The sequence below is a fragment of the Macrosteles quadrilineatus genome, unplaced genomic scaffold (genome assembly GCF_028750875.1).
Source record: "Macrosteles quadrilineatus isolate MER2022 unplaced genomic scaffold, UCM_ALF_1.0 Scaffold_1__1_contigs__length_201487025, whole genome shotgun sequence".
Taxonomy (NCBI): domain Eukaryota; kingdom Metazoa; phylum Arthropoda; class Insecta; order Hemiptera; family Cicadellidae; genus Macrosteles; species Macrosteles quadrilineatus.
The window spans coordinates 184,498,900-184,517,692 of record NW_026542594.1 but is presented as its reverse complement, the minus strand read 5'-3'; the positions used below and the strand labels follow the sequence as shown (position 1 = coordinate 184,517,692).

The 18,793-nt window shown below is 36.0% G+C and overlaps 1 protein-coding gene across 2 annotated transcripts in view; it reads right to left on the bottom strand.

The window, feature by feature from the left end:
* Nucleotides 1–18,007, bottom strand: part of LOC128991540 (tRNA-dihydrouridine(16/17) synthase [NAD(P)(+)]-like) — a 123,621-nt gene extending 105,614 nt beyond the window's left edge. For both annotated transcript variants that reach the window (XM_054414547.1, XM_054414530.1), the window contains exon 1: nucleotides 17,865–18,007. The gene's annotated coding sequence lies outside the window, so the exon portion shown is untranslated. The remainder of the gene's footprint in view (nucleotides 1–17,864) is intronic.
* Nucleotides 18,008–18,793: the final 786 nt, after the last annotated feature.

Sequence of the window (18,793 nt, the reverse complement as noted above, 5' to 3'; positions counted from 1 at the left end):
TTGTAAATAGTGTTTTTGAATCCTGTTTGTGAATTCTGTAATTGTTCAAGTACCACTTTGTTGGACGTTTTTGGAGTATGTTTTTTTGTGTTTGTGAGATGAATAAATTTATTTTATGCTGTAAATGGTTTATTTCTTATGTAGTTACACGGTTCAAGCAGCTAATAGCCTAAATTTGGCAACATTGATTACGTTTTACAAACATATCTTGGACTTAGTTAAACTTAGGTAACGGAAGAAGGTAAGTAAGACATTTAAAATTCATAATGCTCGATTCATTTCACTGAGTATATTTGCGCCAGTGGCACTTATTTTGTGAGGAAACGTTCCAAACCTTGTTCTTGTTACTATCTAACGTCGACCTGTTAGAAAACCCATTAATTCATAGCCCAATGTCATCTGGGTTTGGTAATGATCTTGCTTGGAATCAAACCAGCGAACTTCAGATATGGAGGCGAGCACTCGGCTACGCACACATGATTTAATCGGGATTAAATTTAGTTTACTCCTAAATAACAGGATTTGATGGAACTCCATCAGATGCATTCAAACACTAAATTTGTTCCATTTGGGTACATCAAATACTTACTTAGTACTGTTTGGTAAACACCCTTAATAACCACTATAGTATAAATTGCCAAGACAACCATAAAATGATCAGCCAATCTATCAAAAATGCCGGAAGATGCCCTAATTGTTGACGCATAGAGTCAATTTTAAATTTTGGTAAAAACCCAACTAAACTTGATGATTATAAAAAAATCTAATTAAGGTATACTAATCAAACCGATATTTTCAATCGATATTAGGGTAGCCCAGTTAAGAAACTGTACCCGGTCATTGTTGGCTGCCCACTTCACCCTCTTCCACTCTTCCCCTGAATCACCCTTAACGCTCTTATCTTATCTGGCGAGTCTGGCACTCAGGCCTACCTGACGGTTTTGACAGTTTATAACCTCACGGCAAAAATAGGCTGGCACTCGCCCCACCTACCAAATAGCTAAGACACCCGTAAATGGCTCAAAGACGTCCTAAAACGACTAGAAGACAACCTGAAAGACCAATAGAGAACACGTAAGCCTAATTATGAACAAACTGAAGGCACTCATAGTATCATCGTGTGTACGAGTAGAAAGCATAGGAATGTTAATGCCTTAGCATGTTCACGCTTTCCTACCCCCTTATGTTTGCGTGTTGTCATGAGCCATCCAACACGGATCTGTCAATCTACACTGCTTATGGCCTCAAACCTCGGTTTTATGACCTTTTGCTGGATTTCATGGCAATTGCCGTGGTCGAAGCATGCACTGTATAATTTGTAACACGATTTCAAGATTTCCTGAAACGTGTGTAAATGATTTACTTTGTTTGGGAAAGCTCGTGTTCTCGTAATTATGATATCGATTCAATAATGGTACAATAAGATTGTAAAATATGAACGTTTTGAATTATGTGTAGGAATTGCTATTTAATTTGTTTATTTTTTCAGGAATAAATTCAAGAGTTGTAAATAACAGCTGATTACAGTTCACATAATTAGAAACAACATGTTCTAGAGAACATAGACGAATAGAAAATTCATGATTTTTAGAGGAGAATGCATTAGCATAGATTATAAAAGACATTGTTCTTAAATCGATGGTTTTTCACGAAGATTGTCATTTAGAAAATATTATGTAAACATTCACCATAACTTTTTAATAACGTTTACCGATTTAAATCGGTTCTACAATTCTTTTATGAATTACAATCTACGACTAGGTGACATTTCCACTATCATTGAGTAGTACAAGTAGACTTTTCAATAATTGTAAAATAATAATTGTAAAATCTGAAGATTATTTATGTGTCTTTTATGTTGTTGACGTTGAGCGCTAGTGTCGTCGACATGTTTTTTCCTCTTTTAGGGTCAATTTTATCATTGGTGCTTTACTGGTTACAAAACCAGAGAGCGAGCTATTTTTATGACTATATCGTATTATTTGTATAAACTATTTCATATAACAAGTAAAATAACAAGAAACAATTAGCCTGGTGTACAAAACAAACTCTCTACGTGAACCGGACGGAGTACAGTAGTTCTTTTAACGTAAACCAATGCTGTGTTGTTTATTTTGCAAATTTGAACACATCGACTTTACTATATCTAATCATTGACTAGTTTTTTTTATCTAACTAAGTTTCACGTTAAGGAGTGCAGGGCCGAGTGCCGTTTGCCTAAACACTTTGATGAGGGTCAGTTTACAGCCTGGGGCTTGGCGGTGCGAGTGCCAGCCAGGTAGTGACCACGGTGCGGCAGGTGTGGGGATGGAAAGGTCAACCAGGTGGGGGCAGTAAGAGGCAGACTTGTTTAAGGGACAACATGGAACTATTCTAACCTAACCAAAGTTAATGATTATAAAAAAATTGGATGAAGGTTTACTAATCGAATGTATATTTTCAATATTAGGGTAGCCTATTTAAGAATCTGTACCTGGTCTCCGTTCTCCGTAAGAAACTACATGCTGCCCTGTACAACCCCTTCCACTAATACCCCTCCCCTGAATCACTCTTGCTCAGGAGAGTCAACTGGCACTCGGGCCTCACTGACGGATTTGACAGTTTATGACCCCCATGGCAAAAAAAGGCTGGCACTCGCTCCGCTTCCCAACGCTAAGTACAGCGCATCTGCATCAGTCTACTGCGTGGCCCGGTTCACACGAACGACATACCTAGCAGACTAGGCTTGGACTAGGTAAGCACTAGGTAAGCACAACTGGGTAGCGGACCTCAGGATCACACCGGTTTAACACGAGCGACATGTCCACGGACTAGGTGAAAATATCGAGATCAAAACCACTCGGTTCCATCACTGGTGCACAATGAGAACAAAGGTAAGAATGCGAGCTGCAGCTCGACTACCCGATCGCTCGTGTGAACGCTCCCATAAGGCCCGGTTCACACGAACGACAAACCTAGCAGACTAGGCTTGGACTAGGTAAGCACTAGGTAAGCACGACTGGGTAGCGGACCACAGGATCAAATGGAGCCGTTCACACGAGCCTAGGACGCCGACTAGCTAGTCGTGTTCAAGCTTGATGTCCCAAAACCTAGTCGGGCCCCGCTTCCCAGTCCGTCGTGGCAACTACCCAGTCGCCCAGTCGAACTGCGTAGCAGTACATGTAGCCTTATGGGAGCGTTCACACGAGCGATCGGGTAGTCGAGCTGCAGCTCGCATTCTTACCTTTGTTCTCATTGTGCACCAATGATGGAACCGAGTGGTTTTAATCTCGATATTTTCACCTAGTCCGTGGACATGTCGCTCGTGTGAACCGGTGTGATCCTGAGGTCCGCTACCCAGTCGTGCTTACCTAGTCCAAGCCTAGTCTGCTAGGTATGTCGTTCGTGTGAACCGGGCCTAAGGCTACATGTACTGCTACGCAGTACGACTGGGCGACTGGGTAGTTGCCACGACGGACTGGGAAGCGGGGCCCGACTAGGTTTTGGGACATCAAGCTCGAACACGACTAGCTAGTCGGCGTCCTAGTCTTGTGTGAACGGCTCATGGGAGCGTTCACACGAGCGATCGGGTAGTCGAGCTGCAGCTCGCATTCTTACCTTTGTTATCATTGTGCACCTGTGATGGAACCGAGTGGTTTTGATCTCGATATTTTCACCTAGTCCGTGGACATGTCGCTCGTGTGAACCGGTGTGATCCTGTGGTCCGCTACCCAGTCGTGCTTACCTAGTGCTTACCTAGTCTGCTAGGTATGTCGTTCGTGTGAACCGGGCCTAAAGGCTGAGTTACCAGTTCTGCTCTACTGCGCAGACTCAATGCTCGTCTCCCGTTGTCCTTTCTTTGTTCTCGCTTTTTCTCGCCAAATCGTTGTCACTAAATCCACCTTCTTGTTGTTGTATGTTGTAAAAAAAAAACTACGTTGCTGAAATATTTGACGAGAACATGAGTTTTCCACCGTTTAAAACCCATAGACATTGATAGACCAAGTAGTAGCATATATTAAATTGTAAAATTTGAAGCCCGTTTTGATGAGTTACCAACTCAATGTTCCTCTTTTATTTCGTAGTAGATTTTACGATTTGCCCTTAAATCTTTGTGTACGCGTGATATGCGTAAACCACAACGAGCACATAGAGCATGGTCAACGTAAACACATGAGCGTCCGAGGTACCGGAAGCGGAAACTGTAAGTGGGCTGACATTTCAACATGGACGGTTTGCTACAATAGCACTGACGTGGTGGCGTTGTCATGCAGAAGCATGGCATGATTAGGCGCGGCTCTCACTGTCGCTGTGGTGAAATCTATTACAGCATACTGATCGGTTTGTATTCATACGCATTCAATCTAGGAATCAAATTGGTTATGTACTCCGGAACCTTATGATGAATCGTGGAAGAATAAGTAGAACTACTTGTGTCAACTATAAGATCCAGGAATAGATTAAACATACTCCTTTATGCATTCATCCTTTTGGAGTAGACAATTTTTAAATTTAGTTCCGTCTTGTGTAGACCCTCTGTTTCGTTTACTGTCTATTTATCTCCCGAAGAGTTCTCTAGTTGAATTGTATGATGCCCTGAAGATGTTTGCTGCAACACATCCGAAACGTCGCTTATTGGCCAATTCAAATAAGGTCTTCTTCTCCAATCCATTTGACAAACCAAGATTCGTCATCAAAACAACTTGTCCTGTGGTTGTTTAACAAAAAATAAACCTTTCCATGGTTTAAGCTGGCTCTAACATGTGCGAACATTGGCTAGATCGAAATCAACCATTATGTTGCTATACTATATATGATTACATGATGGGTTTGTTTTTAGCTCATCGTGATTTTGAAACCCTGAGAATTTGACGTTTTCGGATAAGGCGGTTTTGTTAGGGAGAATCACGGATTTTAGAAAGCGAAAGGTATGTATTATAAACATAAACAAATGACGTGACTGGTCTGAATGTCTATATTAGCCGTAACAGCTGGTTTGGAGTTTTTGACAGTTCCACATTGGTGAAAACATATCTACTTTCGGGCCAGTGACGTCATTATTTATGTTGATGAACCATACCGTTTCTGTTCTAATATTCGTGGGTGGGGCATGAATATTTGCTTAATGTATTTCGTTCAGTGTCATTTTAAGACATATAAACCAGTTCTTCAAGACAGAGATTAAAGTGTGAATTTTAGGCTAGCTTAATCAGTTACTTTAGTTACTCTATCCTACTCTAGGCTAGCTTAAGTTACTCTTATCCAATTATCATTTATTAGACCACTAACTAATCATGACAGCTGGGTCTTCGAAACCATAAAGGAGAGCACCATCACTACACAGAGAAGTAAGGTACAGAAGAAACATGCAATGGTACACTTAAGTGGTGTCTAGCACTAGTCGTTGGTATCTAGGATTAAGACTAACACCTCCTTAGCCTCTAAGGTTAAAATTATTAGAAGGTAAAATATAGATTAATTACATAGTCCGATTATTTTCGGAAGTATTTACGAATCTTGTAAGCAAATGGTTATTTTCCAAAGCTGAACGGAAAAAGAAAAACTTCCAGTTCAAAATTATGTAGGCCTTAAACATTTCCTTTTTTCAATTAATTTTGTTTGTTGTCAATTTGTTTTTTGTACTTTCTTCGCTAAATTTCTTTAAGTTATTTAAAATCAAAAGCATACATTTAATAGAAAACGATGTTCACATTTTTGTAACCAACAACTCTAAACAATGCATGCGACATAAAACTACTTCTATTTTATAGAGAAACAAATATAACGTACATACGGATACATGTGGACTTGGTTATAATAGGAGATGTGTGGTATTCTGAATAGGTATAAAGGGGAAAGCCATTAATAACGTGAGTAGTAACTTAGTCCGAACTGAGTTGTATGGGACTGTTGTATAAATGTTAGGTAAACACGCACATTCCATTTCGAGACGTTGATATACAGTAAAGCCTTCGGGGGTAGACTTCCGTATCTGTTGGCACAAACAACCGAATGAAAATCTCGATAGAAATATCGGTTATTCGATTTATCGTTTGGTTAGTTAGGTAAGGTTAACCTAATTAACCAAACGGTATATCGAATGACACAAACGAAAATCGATATTTTCATTCGGTTGTTTGTGCCAACAGATACGGATGTCTCCCCCCTTCTGGATATGAGGGGTATATACAGAATGTTACCGAATTCGCTTTTAAGTGTATTATTGAATTTAGTCAGTGAAGAATAAACCGTGTAAGGTTCTTCAAAATACATTTAAATCTCCGTTTAGTGTAGCATGTTTTACTAATGAAAAGCATCTGGTAGACAAATCTCTATTGATAGTGAAATAGTGATTGGATGTGATGAAACCTGTAATATTGAATAATAAGATTGCCAAAAAAGTGTTAATATATAGTGCTTTTTACACTATATTATTATATATCCGCACTAGTGAGTACTACGACTATCCGCAGTACTATCCTGATAATTAGACCAATTCGTTAATACCAAGGCAAAAATTTGGTTCGGATTCCATGTAGGTCCCTTAGGTTGCCATTAGCTGTATGGGCTATTAAATAACAGCTGTGTCTATGGAATATGTCGGCCTTAGTCACTAACAAGACAACAAGATCGTGCCACTTATCCTACACTCACTTACACGTTTTTCGGCTGATAATTTAAGTTTGATAGGGTCTTCCCTCTTTTGAATCTTGAAAGAGTCCTTTGGCACTCAAGCATAAAAAATTGAAACCAACAACACGATTTCGAAACATTTATTTAAGATTTTAACTTAATTTTTTTATTAGGTAAAATTTTCAGCATAAAATTACACAAAAATTAACAACAAAACAAATACACACCACATGAGCATCATGACAACAACACAAGTGCATCATGAGACAAAAGTTGGTTACGTTTAAACCATATTTTTATCTTTCGATGCTAAAGAATTACAAAACGAGTTCATTGTAGAGTTATAAAATATTGCTGTACTATCAACAACACTTACAAGCCCATAAAAATGTATTCAAAAATGGGAAACAGGCCTATAAGAAAAGATAAGAGAATAGAACCCTTAAAGGGTCGAGTTTTTCTGAATCGTATTATAAAATTTCCAAACAAACTCTAACTCTACCAATTAAATCATTAAATGCTATTACAATTTGTTTGATAAGCCTTAAATGCTGAATCCATCTAAAAAGCGTGGATAAGATGTGTTTAGCGTCTCCAATTTTGCATTTAGTTTCGGCGTGATCGTCCTATAGAAGAAGTCATCCATTGGCAGCTCTTTCAGCCAGTTATTCCCAAAGAAGACAAGAAACTGTGGATTTCTACAGTTTGGTCGACTGGAGACTTCAGTCACTGAAGCGAAACCCATCCATCCGCGACAAAGAAGAAAAATAGTACCGGTACCTAGTTGTTTCTTTACTTCGTAGAAACTACAGTAGTAGATACCATTAAAATTATATTAGTATAAACTTTGTGTCTAGTAAATCAATATTCTGGTATATTTTGTTGTGTGATCTCTTCTACTAACTTCTGAAGGATACCTACATTGTTTTATGTTAATTTTGTAAGTACCGGACGTGCAAGCACGATGTGTTGTAAAAATTTAACTTGAAACCCCCTTTTTATTCGGTAACGGGCAGTTTTTACCCATGTTTCCTTCAATTAGGTAGCAGCCATAATTTATTCTACAGTAACTGATAATATTTAAGTAAGTATACAACCCTCCCCTCATACCCATTCGGCCATTCATTCTTTACATTTCATGTCACTCACTTTTCTTTCCTGTATTTGAACTTTTAATTTCATACGGAATCACCATTATTACAATTAATTATCCTACTAATATTATAAATGAGAAAGTTTAGATGGATGTATGGATGTATGTTTGTGACAAGTGAACGCATTAACCACTGGACGGATTTTGCTGAATTTTGGCATGATGATAGCTCACATTCCCGATTAACATATAGGCATATTCTTATCTCAAAAATCCTTTCGGGCTCCTATATTATATATACCAGGACGTGATTGAGCCATGCGAACGAGCTCACTTATGAAGTAAAACGGGGCAAAGCCCGCGGGTACAGCTAGTGATACATATTTTTGTACTATTTTTCATGTAAAGATAATAACAATAACTAAATAGTTTGAAAAAATTGCACAATGCAATTTAATGAGGCAAAAAGAAAATTTCTAAAAATTACAGCCACAATCTTGAATATATAGTTCAAGGTAAAAATATTAAAAGTAGTTGCGGATAAATACATACAATGAATACAATGATTTTATTTGGCCAATCAAAACAATGATTTATAACTATTTTATAGCTATCATTAGGTCCATTACAGCACCAGAAATATTCATAGATTTAAAATCCCTATTAAAATAACTATCACGATCATAGTTTTTACTGAAGACATTTTATAGTGTAATTTAAGGAACAAGAAATAATAAAAGCCCCGATTTTGATATTAGCCTACATTTTAATTTCAATTAAGGTGATTGAAAATGAATTTCGAAGGATTAAACTTTAAAACTATTACCTCTGAAATCACTTAATCCACACAAACTAATAATACTGATTGTAGTGTGTGTCTACCCACCCCAGGATAATTTAATGTGAGAAATAATCGAGTACGGAGTTTAAAAGAGGTTAAAATACCACAATTTCTTGTGGCTACCATTTTCATACAGAAGTCCAAGAAATTATCTCTAACACATTCTATATAGTGTTAAATATTTCCTATCTTTAAGAAATAAAACAAAAAATAGTGTACGAGAACACGAATATAGCCTTCACTTGTAACAATGTGTGCTATGCAATGCATGCCTGTCAACATGATGCCTGTGTGCTGTTGAAGGCGCTAATATTGCATTAGAAGTGCTCACGTACATCACTTGCATTGTTGTTACAAAATACACTGTTTTTCATCTAATACAACATTCCTGAATGTATTCCATGTATTGTACAAAATTGCAGTATTTTTATAAACTAAATTATTGATAAACAGTTATGTAGGTAGGCTACTGTAATTGTTTGTTTACTTTAGAAAGGTTGACAAACGGTGAGTCATTTGACTAAAATAAATGATTGGGTGTTATTTTTCAGGTTTGTGAAACTAATTTTGTGCTTTATGATCAGAAGCAAAGTATAATATAAAAACAGATTAACTCTTTTGAGTCAGAATTCAACACAGCTAAAAATACAGTTACTGCTAATATAAATTTTCTTTCAAATAAAAATAAACTAATTTTAAAATGATGAAAACATTATTTCATGTACATTTAACATCACATACAATCAGACGCCTTTTAGATGCATGAACAATAAGATAAATGCATAAACTATAGAAAATAATGTTAAGATATAATTGTCTATTTCTTTTACAAATACAGAAACAGTCATTTTCAGACATAAGCTACGCTATATAATAGCAAATTGGGAAAACTATTTCAATACAAAACATGTTCAGACAAAACATGGTTAGCAACAGCAATATATTGGGGGCTGCTTGGTTCAGCAGGTATGCTTTTGCAGAGTCAAGTTAAATTTAACTAGGCCTACAAACTACTTGTATTGCCTACTGCTCAGCGAGTATAAACATTTATTACAGGATCAAATGAACAGAATATTAGATTTTTACATTAATCCTGTGTTCAAGCTACAAATTAAAATCGGTTGTAATATTTTTAAAACTCCAATACATCTTTATTAATTTTAATCCAAAGTTGGTTAAAAGTTAGATTCAATCGCAAGTTATTCACTGAGTTAACTGTATAGTTTATCCTTTTAACTTCCTTTATCAAAAATGTTTTAAACCAAAATGTTTTATGTACAGTAGTTTAAATTGTTAAACAATAATTTTCATGGTTTTCATACTATCATAATATTTATAGGCTAGCTATCACAACACATAACGTTCTAGAATATGACTAGATGCTATTAGAACCCATAAAATACATTCTACTCAAAAACTGGAATGCTCCCGCCGCAGCAAACCTGCAGACTAAGCGAATTTCCATTTACATGTTCTACTAGAATATTCCCTTAAAATTTATTTCTTATTTTAAAATAACATTATTTTAGTGAGTACTTTGCTGCTACAGGGAAGGTATTGAGATTTGTTTTTTTTTATTTAAATGGAAATAGCTTAGTATGAAGGAAACAAAATTGCCAAATTTGATTAAAATACATCCATAAACAAGCAAACGTTTATGGGTTCTCCATAAGAATAACAAGGGAATTTTAAATTTACAATTTTTGGAACTATCTCCGTAACCGTTACGCATAAAACAACGCTTCAATATACAAAATTATTGATTTTCTTATGCTCTACAAAATGGTTTGAAAACAAATTGTGAAATGTTGTGTTTTTAGGGTTAAAAATGGGAAAACCCAATTTTTACCCCATAAAACCCCCCATAAACCCTCGAGATCCCATAGTCCGATCATGCTGGTTGCTGAACTTGTTCGAATAAACGTAGGTTTACACGTTTATACCGAAATCCATCAAAATCGGATCAATTTTGCTCGAGTTATCGTGCTACGGACGCACATATATAGGGTGTCCCACGAAGGGGTTTAAACGTTTGATTTTATATTACGCGCCCATTCATGCACCGAACTTTTTGAAACTTTACACAGTTTACAAGGTAGGTTTTAAAAATATTCTGGAAAAATTTCAACTCCCTAACCTTAGTAGAAACAAAATGGCGGCATATTGAAAAAGTTACTTTAAAACATTAAAAAAGGTATTTTTGGTTTTATAAAATATTTTTATTGTTACTTTCCAGGGCAATATGACTTTAAAACAAGAAAAAATTTGAACATAGCCAAATGGAAAACTAAAAATTAATCAAATAACTAATAAATAATAATAATAAATAAATAACTAACAATAAATCATGAAAGTAGTTTTTATAGAAAGCACATTGGTAAATTTGTCAATAAGCCGCCACTTTGTTTCTACTAAGGTTAGGGAGTTCAAATTTGTCCAGAATATTTTTAGAACCTACTTTGTAAACTGTGTAAAGTTTAAAAAGGTTCGGTGCATGAATGGGCACGTAATATAAAATCAAACGTTTAAACCCCTTCGTGGGACACCTGGTATATATATGAATTTGAACAGACGGTGTTTTGGGCCTTTAAAGACCTCAAAATAATCAAGTAAAACAGTCCTGGGTCTAGGTCTTACCATGAGTACTACGGTAATAGCTTATTCCCTATGTGAGATTCGCTAAAAATATATTTTTTACTGAGAGAGAAGTTTTAAGTCAAAGTGATCCGTCAAAACAGAGACAGTGTTATGTTAGATGATTCAATCCCTTCTAAATGATTGATCATCCTGTATCTTCTTCTCTGGTGTAATATTCAACAAGAGCTTTATACATTTTAACACTTTACATTCGGGATATATTTGTTTTAGCGAATTTCCCATATAGGGAATAAGCTATTACCGTAGGTCTCATGGTAAGACCTAGACCCGGGACCGATTTACTTTTTCGTTTTGAGGTCCCCAGAGGCCAAAAACACCATCCGTTCAAATTCATATATATCTTATCTTATCTTACTAATATTATAAATCTGAAAGTTTGTGAGTTTGTGTGTATGTTTGTGTGTATGTTTGTGTGTGTGTTTGTGTGTGTGTTGCTCAATCACGCATAAACTACTGGACGGATTGGGCTGAAATTTGGCATGATAATAGCTCACATTCCCGATTAACATTAAAGCATATTCTTATCTCAAAAACCCTTTCGGGCTCCGCCCCAGTGGCTCTGTAGTTCCCCATGTTAATCTTATGATTTTTCATATTTAAAAGGAATTAATGAATGTTAACAGCTGTTTCAATTAAACAAGTTGGTTCTGTTCTATGATGTTCAATAGCATAAAAGTTACAAGGATTGCCAACAGGGTGCAGCACTATTAATTTTTTTTTAAATATATGACAACAGCTAATTTCCAACCAAAAGGTGAGTGAGCGTAGCGAACGAACTTCAACCAGGAGGCGAGTTAGCGTAGCGAACGAGCTAACCTGAATGCAAGTGAGCGCAGCGAACGAGCTCCAACCTAAAGGTGAGTGAGCGTAGCGAACGAACTTCAACCAGGACGTGAATGAGCCATGCGAATACTTATGAAGTTAAACGGGGCGAAGCCCGCGGGTACAGCTAGTATATTTATATATGTGTCCGTTAGCGCGATAACTCTCGAGCAAAACTGATCTGATTTTGATGAAATTTGGTACAAACGTGTAAACCTACATTTATTCGAACGAGTTCGCGAACCAGCATAATCGGACCATGGGATCAGGGGTTTATGGGGGGTTTTATGGGGTAAAAATGGGTTTTTCTCATTTTTGACCCTAAAAACTTTAAATTTCTAAATTTCTCTCTAGACCATTTTAAAGAGCTTAAAAAAACAAATAATTTAGTATATTGAAGTGTTTTTGAATGTTCATTGACTACGGAGAAAATTAAAAAAATTGTAAATTTAAAATTCCCATGTTATTCTTATGGAGAATAAATAAACTGTTCTAGTTTGCTTGTCTATGGATATATTTTAATCAAATTTGGCAATTTGGTTTATTTCATACTAAGCTATCAATATTTCAATTGAAAAAACACACCTCAACATCTTCCCCGTAGCAGCAAACCTAACTACTCACTAAAATTAATGTTATTTAAAAATGGAAATAAATCTGAAAATTTATAGGGAATATTTTAGTAGAAATCAAGCCGGGTAAATGGAAATTCGCTTAGTATGCAGGTTTGCTGCGACGGGGGTATTTTTATTTACACCTGAATTTTATCACATTTATATATTCATTATCGTGCTAGGTGTAACAGCTGGAGGTAGCAATGACACGGAACTCTGCTACAAATTTAGACACTGTAATATTTAGGGACTAACTAGAGAAATCAGCTCATTGATTATAGCTTCATCTATATAAAATCCCCAACTTCAAATTGACTAAGTATCGACAATATACTTTATCCCATTGCAGAGGTGGCTCTACATAAAGGGGAACAAGGCGGTGCCTGTGGCCCCGAGCATTTTAGGGGCCCCGCACAGTCGTATTTCAGGTGTTAAGAGAGGCTTGATATTGAACCTCGCCACCTCCCCTTGGGCTCCGCAATCTCTATGGCTGCCACTGTCACCTTGTAGGGAAAGCGAGCTGGTCTAGTGGTTAGAGCACGGGACTTCGGTACTTGAGGTCCTGGGTTCAAATCCAGCCAAATCACCAACGGATTTTATCTAAGTGATAATGCCGCAACCCCTAGGGCTAGTCTGAAGTAATGTGAAAAACAATCCCGGGCTATTGCCTAGCGTCCTAGAAAAAAAATCTGTCCCCTTGTACAAATGGAGGCCAACGTCTAACAATTCTCTCATTCAGTGCTGACCCCAGTTGTTGCTCTAGCTCATTGGATGTCATTGGAGAAACAAAAACAAAACAAAACAACCTTTTAAAACATGTTTTGTGTGGACACACTCAGTAAGGATGGATAAAAAAAGCCAGATTTCAGGTTGGACTCTTAAAGAATGCAAAAAGCCAGTAATAGTTTTTAACTAGAATCCTTTCCTAGCTAGCTAACCAACTATCTGCAACGTTTAGCTGAGCTTATCATGACAATTTTAAAGGTAAATTGAGCTCTAGGAACATTGACCCTGAATTCATGGCATTTTTGGCAAAAAAAGTTTGAATTCAAGCACAATAACCACTTCAGCTACCCAGACAAATGCTTGGCCAAGCCTTAGAAAACATCCCAGTAATCTACTAACCTGGTTTAAAAACATCAATTTACATTTTTTACTAAATCCTACAAACAAGAATATGATGTAAACAATTATCGTTAATTATTGTGCAAAAGAGCGAAATATAATTTAACTGGACATAGCCTACACAAAATAAATTGTATTACAGTCGGTAGTCTTTATTGAAGTTATTATTAAATATTAATATTAAACTAGTGGTCGTCCTGTGGTCGAAACTCGACCAAAAATAATTAATGTACAGACTTCTCTATTTTCTCCCCACACTGTAAATAAAACATGTGATTGGAATTTCTTCCATTTGTTTTGATTTTCTGTTTACATTTTGTTGTTATTTTGTCACCATCATGGCAACCCATATGGTCCATGTTAATTTTTTGAAGTTTTCAAATTCATTTTTTGTTCTTATTTGTTAGCCTATTTTAATTTTTAAAAGCATTCTGCACATCTACAGGAAAATATCTTTCCAACAGTATGCGTAGATTTTCCCTGCGATGCACACGAGCTGAGAAAAAAGGTTTTAAAGAAACATGCTTGCCTATTAATATATAGATAATTGTTATTACAGTAGAACCCTGGTTAACCGAAACCCAAGTTAACCGAAACGGTTCCATAAAATAATTAAGGGGCTAAAATATAAGTACAGTAATATGCTTCAGTAACTTCATTTATTAGTTTAAAGTATTATCCAACCCATTTCAAAATTTCTATAGCCTGAAATAAAACACTGTATAATATATACATTGTTTTAAATTCATTTTTCCTACACAATGTGGCACTGGTAATAAATAGGCTATTTTTAGCATATGACACGTTAACCGAAATTTTGTTTATCCAAAACGTCTCTTCCCTTTATTTTGGTTAACCAGGGTCCTACTATACTAGTAATTATTATGTACAGAATACGTTCTACACGGAATACTTATTTATCAAATTAATAGTTAAATTAATAGTTAACGTAATTAACTTAAAACAAACTACAAATCGCTCCTCACTCAATAATGACTCAAATCGTGACTAAACTTATTATTGTCATATCTTAAAACAGATCCAAATGTAATAGAGCGGTGGCGTAGCAGCAGGATGGTCATGACAAGGTAACAGCTGTCAAATAAATTACTGCAATACAACGAACATCTGAGATATTAAGGCGGGGCAGCTTTGTTTGACCTTTAACATCAAATTACTTTTCTAGATGGTTTATCGTCTTGATGAAATTGAAATGCCAGAAATATCACAGAAAAATACTGTGTAGTATAAAAGGAGTCTTAAAACAAAACATATTTTTTTTAATTACCTTGATTACCTTCTTCTTAGCCTGAGACCAGTAACACACTGGATAAGCTGCGTCCAAAATAATTTACATATACATATTTACAAAGGCTATTTACAGAACTTCCAAGATTGAGTTATACGTGTCACACAGATGGCGTGGACAATGGTCTACTGTTATCGAAGTTTGCTTCGAAAAACTCTTTCAAGCTATAAGGGCTGTACTCTCATGAGGCTCTTAAGATTTGAGGCAAACTTGTTACCCTCAAGCTGCTTGATTCCGTCAGGGAGATTACTGTAGAGCTTTAGGGCCATAACTGGGAAAGCATCCCTGGTTTTGCTTAGCCTGCGGAAAGGAATGTCAATTTTGGTTTTGCACCTAGTATTGTGGCTGTGCACATCATTCCTTTTGTTGAATTTCCCCAGGTTATCATGGACATATTTTTCAGATGAGAGGATGTAACTACTGTAGACAGTCAGTATGCCCGTCCTTATAAAAAGCGGCTTACAGTGTTCGCGCCTCCTACTACCCGTGATGACTCGCAAAGCCTTCTTTTGCTGCCGTAGGATTTTCAGGCAGTCAGGTGCATGGCCCCATAGCTGTAGACCATACGAGACGTGGCTATGGGACAAGGCATGATATATCTATCAAGTAGGATTTGGGGACTAGTTTTGTGAGTTTCTGGAGCAGATAGGTGACCCTCGCTAACCTCTTGCAGATGTTATCAATGTGGTCTCCCCAAGTTAACTTAGAATCGAGAGTAAATCCAAGCAGTGACACATTTCTCGAAACCTGCTCAAGTGATGGCAAATAAACTCTAAATCAAATAAAATCTTTTATAGGGCCAAATTAACAATTACACATTTTGCACTAGAATTTAAATACAAAATGAATAATATTATTGCTAATTATAATATTTACAATAACTACAAATTAGAGCTTGTATTTTGAAAGGTTTGGTTCGAGAGACAATGGAAGGTAGTTGAAAAATTCTATGTCGGCGAACAATGTGCGTTTGAAAAAAGTTTTGTGTTTAGGGGTCTGATAGATAAATGAATTGCACAATGTGTATGGTTGTCCGAAAACTCAAAATGAGGAAATTTTTTTAAAGAGTGTCAAAGTTTTTAGAATAAGATGGAAAAGTCTAAATTTTTCATTGAAAAAGTACTCTAAGCATGACTGAGGCTTTCATAATAAAGAAAAATAGTCTTCATAACCAACTTTTTGTTTTTGAGAATCTTGCTCTTAAATTCCCAAATTGAAACCAGCATTTGCTAGTTGGGTTTGGGATTGGTGAGCCTCTAATGATTATGTTTTCCATCTTGGTCAAAACTATAAATATGCGTTCATATATTATACTCGTTTCTTTACTTTCCCTCAACTAGTCCTATTCTAGACTGTCCCAAGCTCTATGTGACGCTTAGTATTGCTGTAATTGTTAGAAGAAATGGAAGAGTAAACTTGGCTGGTGCCAAGTGTTAATTGCGTTCGACTATCTTTTTGTTATTGAAGAAATAAGATAAGCATACTATTGTAGGCCTAGTTCATTGTTTGTCGACACATATATAGGTACAAAAGTGTATGGACATAAAACATGCGTTGGTCAACTAACTAATTTATTTACATTTTAACTAATGTAGCCTACCTTCTTTTCAAAGCAGTGGTCAGCTGGCAATAGATTTAAATAGGGGTTGAATTGTTATACCGTATAGTGGACAGAAGTTAGAATAGTGGCGAAAGAAGTAAGGGACAACTTAAGATAGCATCCTCTAATTCAATGCCATGGTTAAAACACTACTGTCTTGGCAAACCGAAATAGTTGTTGCTCTAATTTATAAAAGAGCTTCTCCGCAATGTTTATATTTACACATTTGTTACTTCTGCTATTAGCCTAACATTAACTTATAACAGGCTGGACGGAGTGACATTGCCACAATGTGTATCAGGCATATTAAGTACCCTATTATTATTAGAGGGAGGCTATGAACAAACACATCAAAAATCCAATAGGCCTACAATAACAAGTTGTTTTATATCATTGAACGGAGCTTACTCGCATCATTCTTTTCTGCTCCGACTTGGATTTACCTACTGACATCACAATTAAAGCAGAATAACTACAAATAAATACCCGATAATGCTAAGCTAATTTAAGTTTGTACGGTTGGCTAACTGATAAACATAAACGAGACCTGGGATTCAAGCTTAGAACTACTGTAACTTACTATGGTAAATTTTTGGTCTTAATCGTTAGGTCTATTTACTTAATGGTCGAGCAGCCATGGATTAGGCTATATGTTTTTTTGTCAGGTGATAAAACAATAGACTCAGAATAAAAGAAAAAGAAATAAAGAACTGAATGAGTAATATTGATTGTTTAATTTGATATAAGTTATCATTTGGTTATTTTAGTTAGCATAGGATAGGTTAAACCCTTACCTAACTAACCAAACGATATACCGGAGTCAAATAATCCATATATCGATCAATATTTTCATTCGGTTGTTTGTGCCAACAGATATGGAAGTAAACACTAATTTGGGACTCAATAGTTAATGTAATGAGTTATGAGTCTAGTGATAATCCTTGATATGTAAACAGATGAGTGAACAACTTTTAAGTGACTTAGCCTACGTATAGGCCTAACTTACTTCCAAGACTAGCTAATCACTCAGATCACTGTTTTAGGCATCAAACATAGGCCTGCATCGAGTATTTTAGCTTGGTTTCCCACTTGCTTCTGTAAGTTAAAGATAGATTGCTGCACTCCATGCAACATAACCTAAAAATAAAACCAGGTAAGTTATCATGCAATGTTTAATTTGTACAGGTTACCTTTTAATTTCCTACTTCGTTTCTAGGAGATGTATAATGCCTAAGCGGAATCCTCTTAATACGTTAACAGCACTACCGATAAAATATTTATTTTTATTTATACAAGTTACCTAAATAACTGTAAACACTTAGGCTAAGATGGAAATTTATTACCGACCGTCTGTTTCTGCGTCTGTCTGTACAGTACGGAACGGACTGACTGACTACGACTATTGGTTCTAGTCTGAGTCTGGTCTGACCCTGAGTCCTGACTGTTTATAATAGAATCGTATCGGATCGGAATTGTTGGAATGGACACTCACTCCACTCCAGTTACTCATTCCTTTGCAAAATAAAAACTGTTTTCTCTTCAACATAGATAAAACATGGATAGCGCTGGGTTCACGACGATATGGTAGGCATACGGTTAAGTATCGATCGTCGTAGTATGAAAACAAATACTACCGAATATTTTAAATCGATTGGCTTCCATAGCGCTAGCGCCAACCAACCAACCAAAACGTAAACAAACAAGTTTAGCTGCTAACTCATGTTTTCCAATTTTTTTTTTATTATTTATAAAAATGTCATCGTATTTACTTATTAATTGTTTAATGTAAAACAGATTGCAAATAAAACTTTGTTAAAATAACCAAACCAACCAACACCGACAGACAGAAGGAGAGAAGACAGAGACAACAAAAACTACTAGCACTAGCCTAAAAGGAGAGGAAAATATTTGATTTAATTATGTTATTTAATTTATTCCAACATTGTTCCTTTTGGTCAGTTTCATGGTGCATAGCATGGTGGAAGGTGCATAGTGCATTATTATGGAAGAAATATGCAAAGGTCATCTAAACGCTTTTAAAAGTAAGGGGGTGGTCATTTATCTGGCGTTAATTGCGCAAGATACTGGAATATTAATTTTAAAATTCCTCCGTAATTTA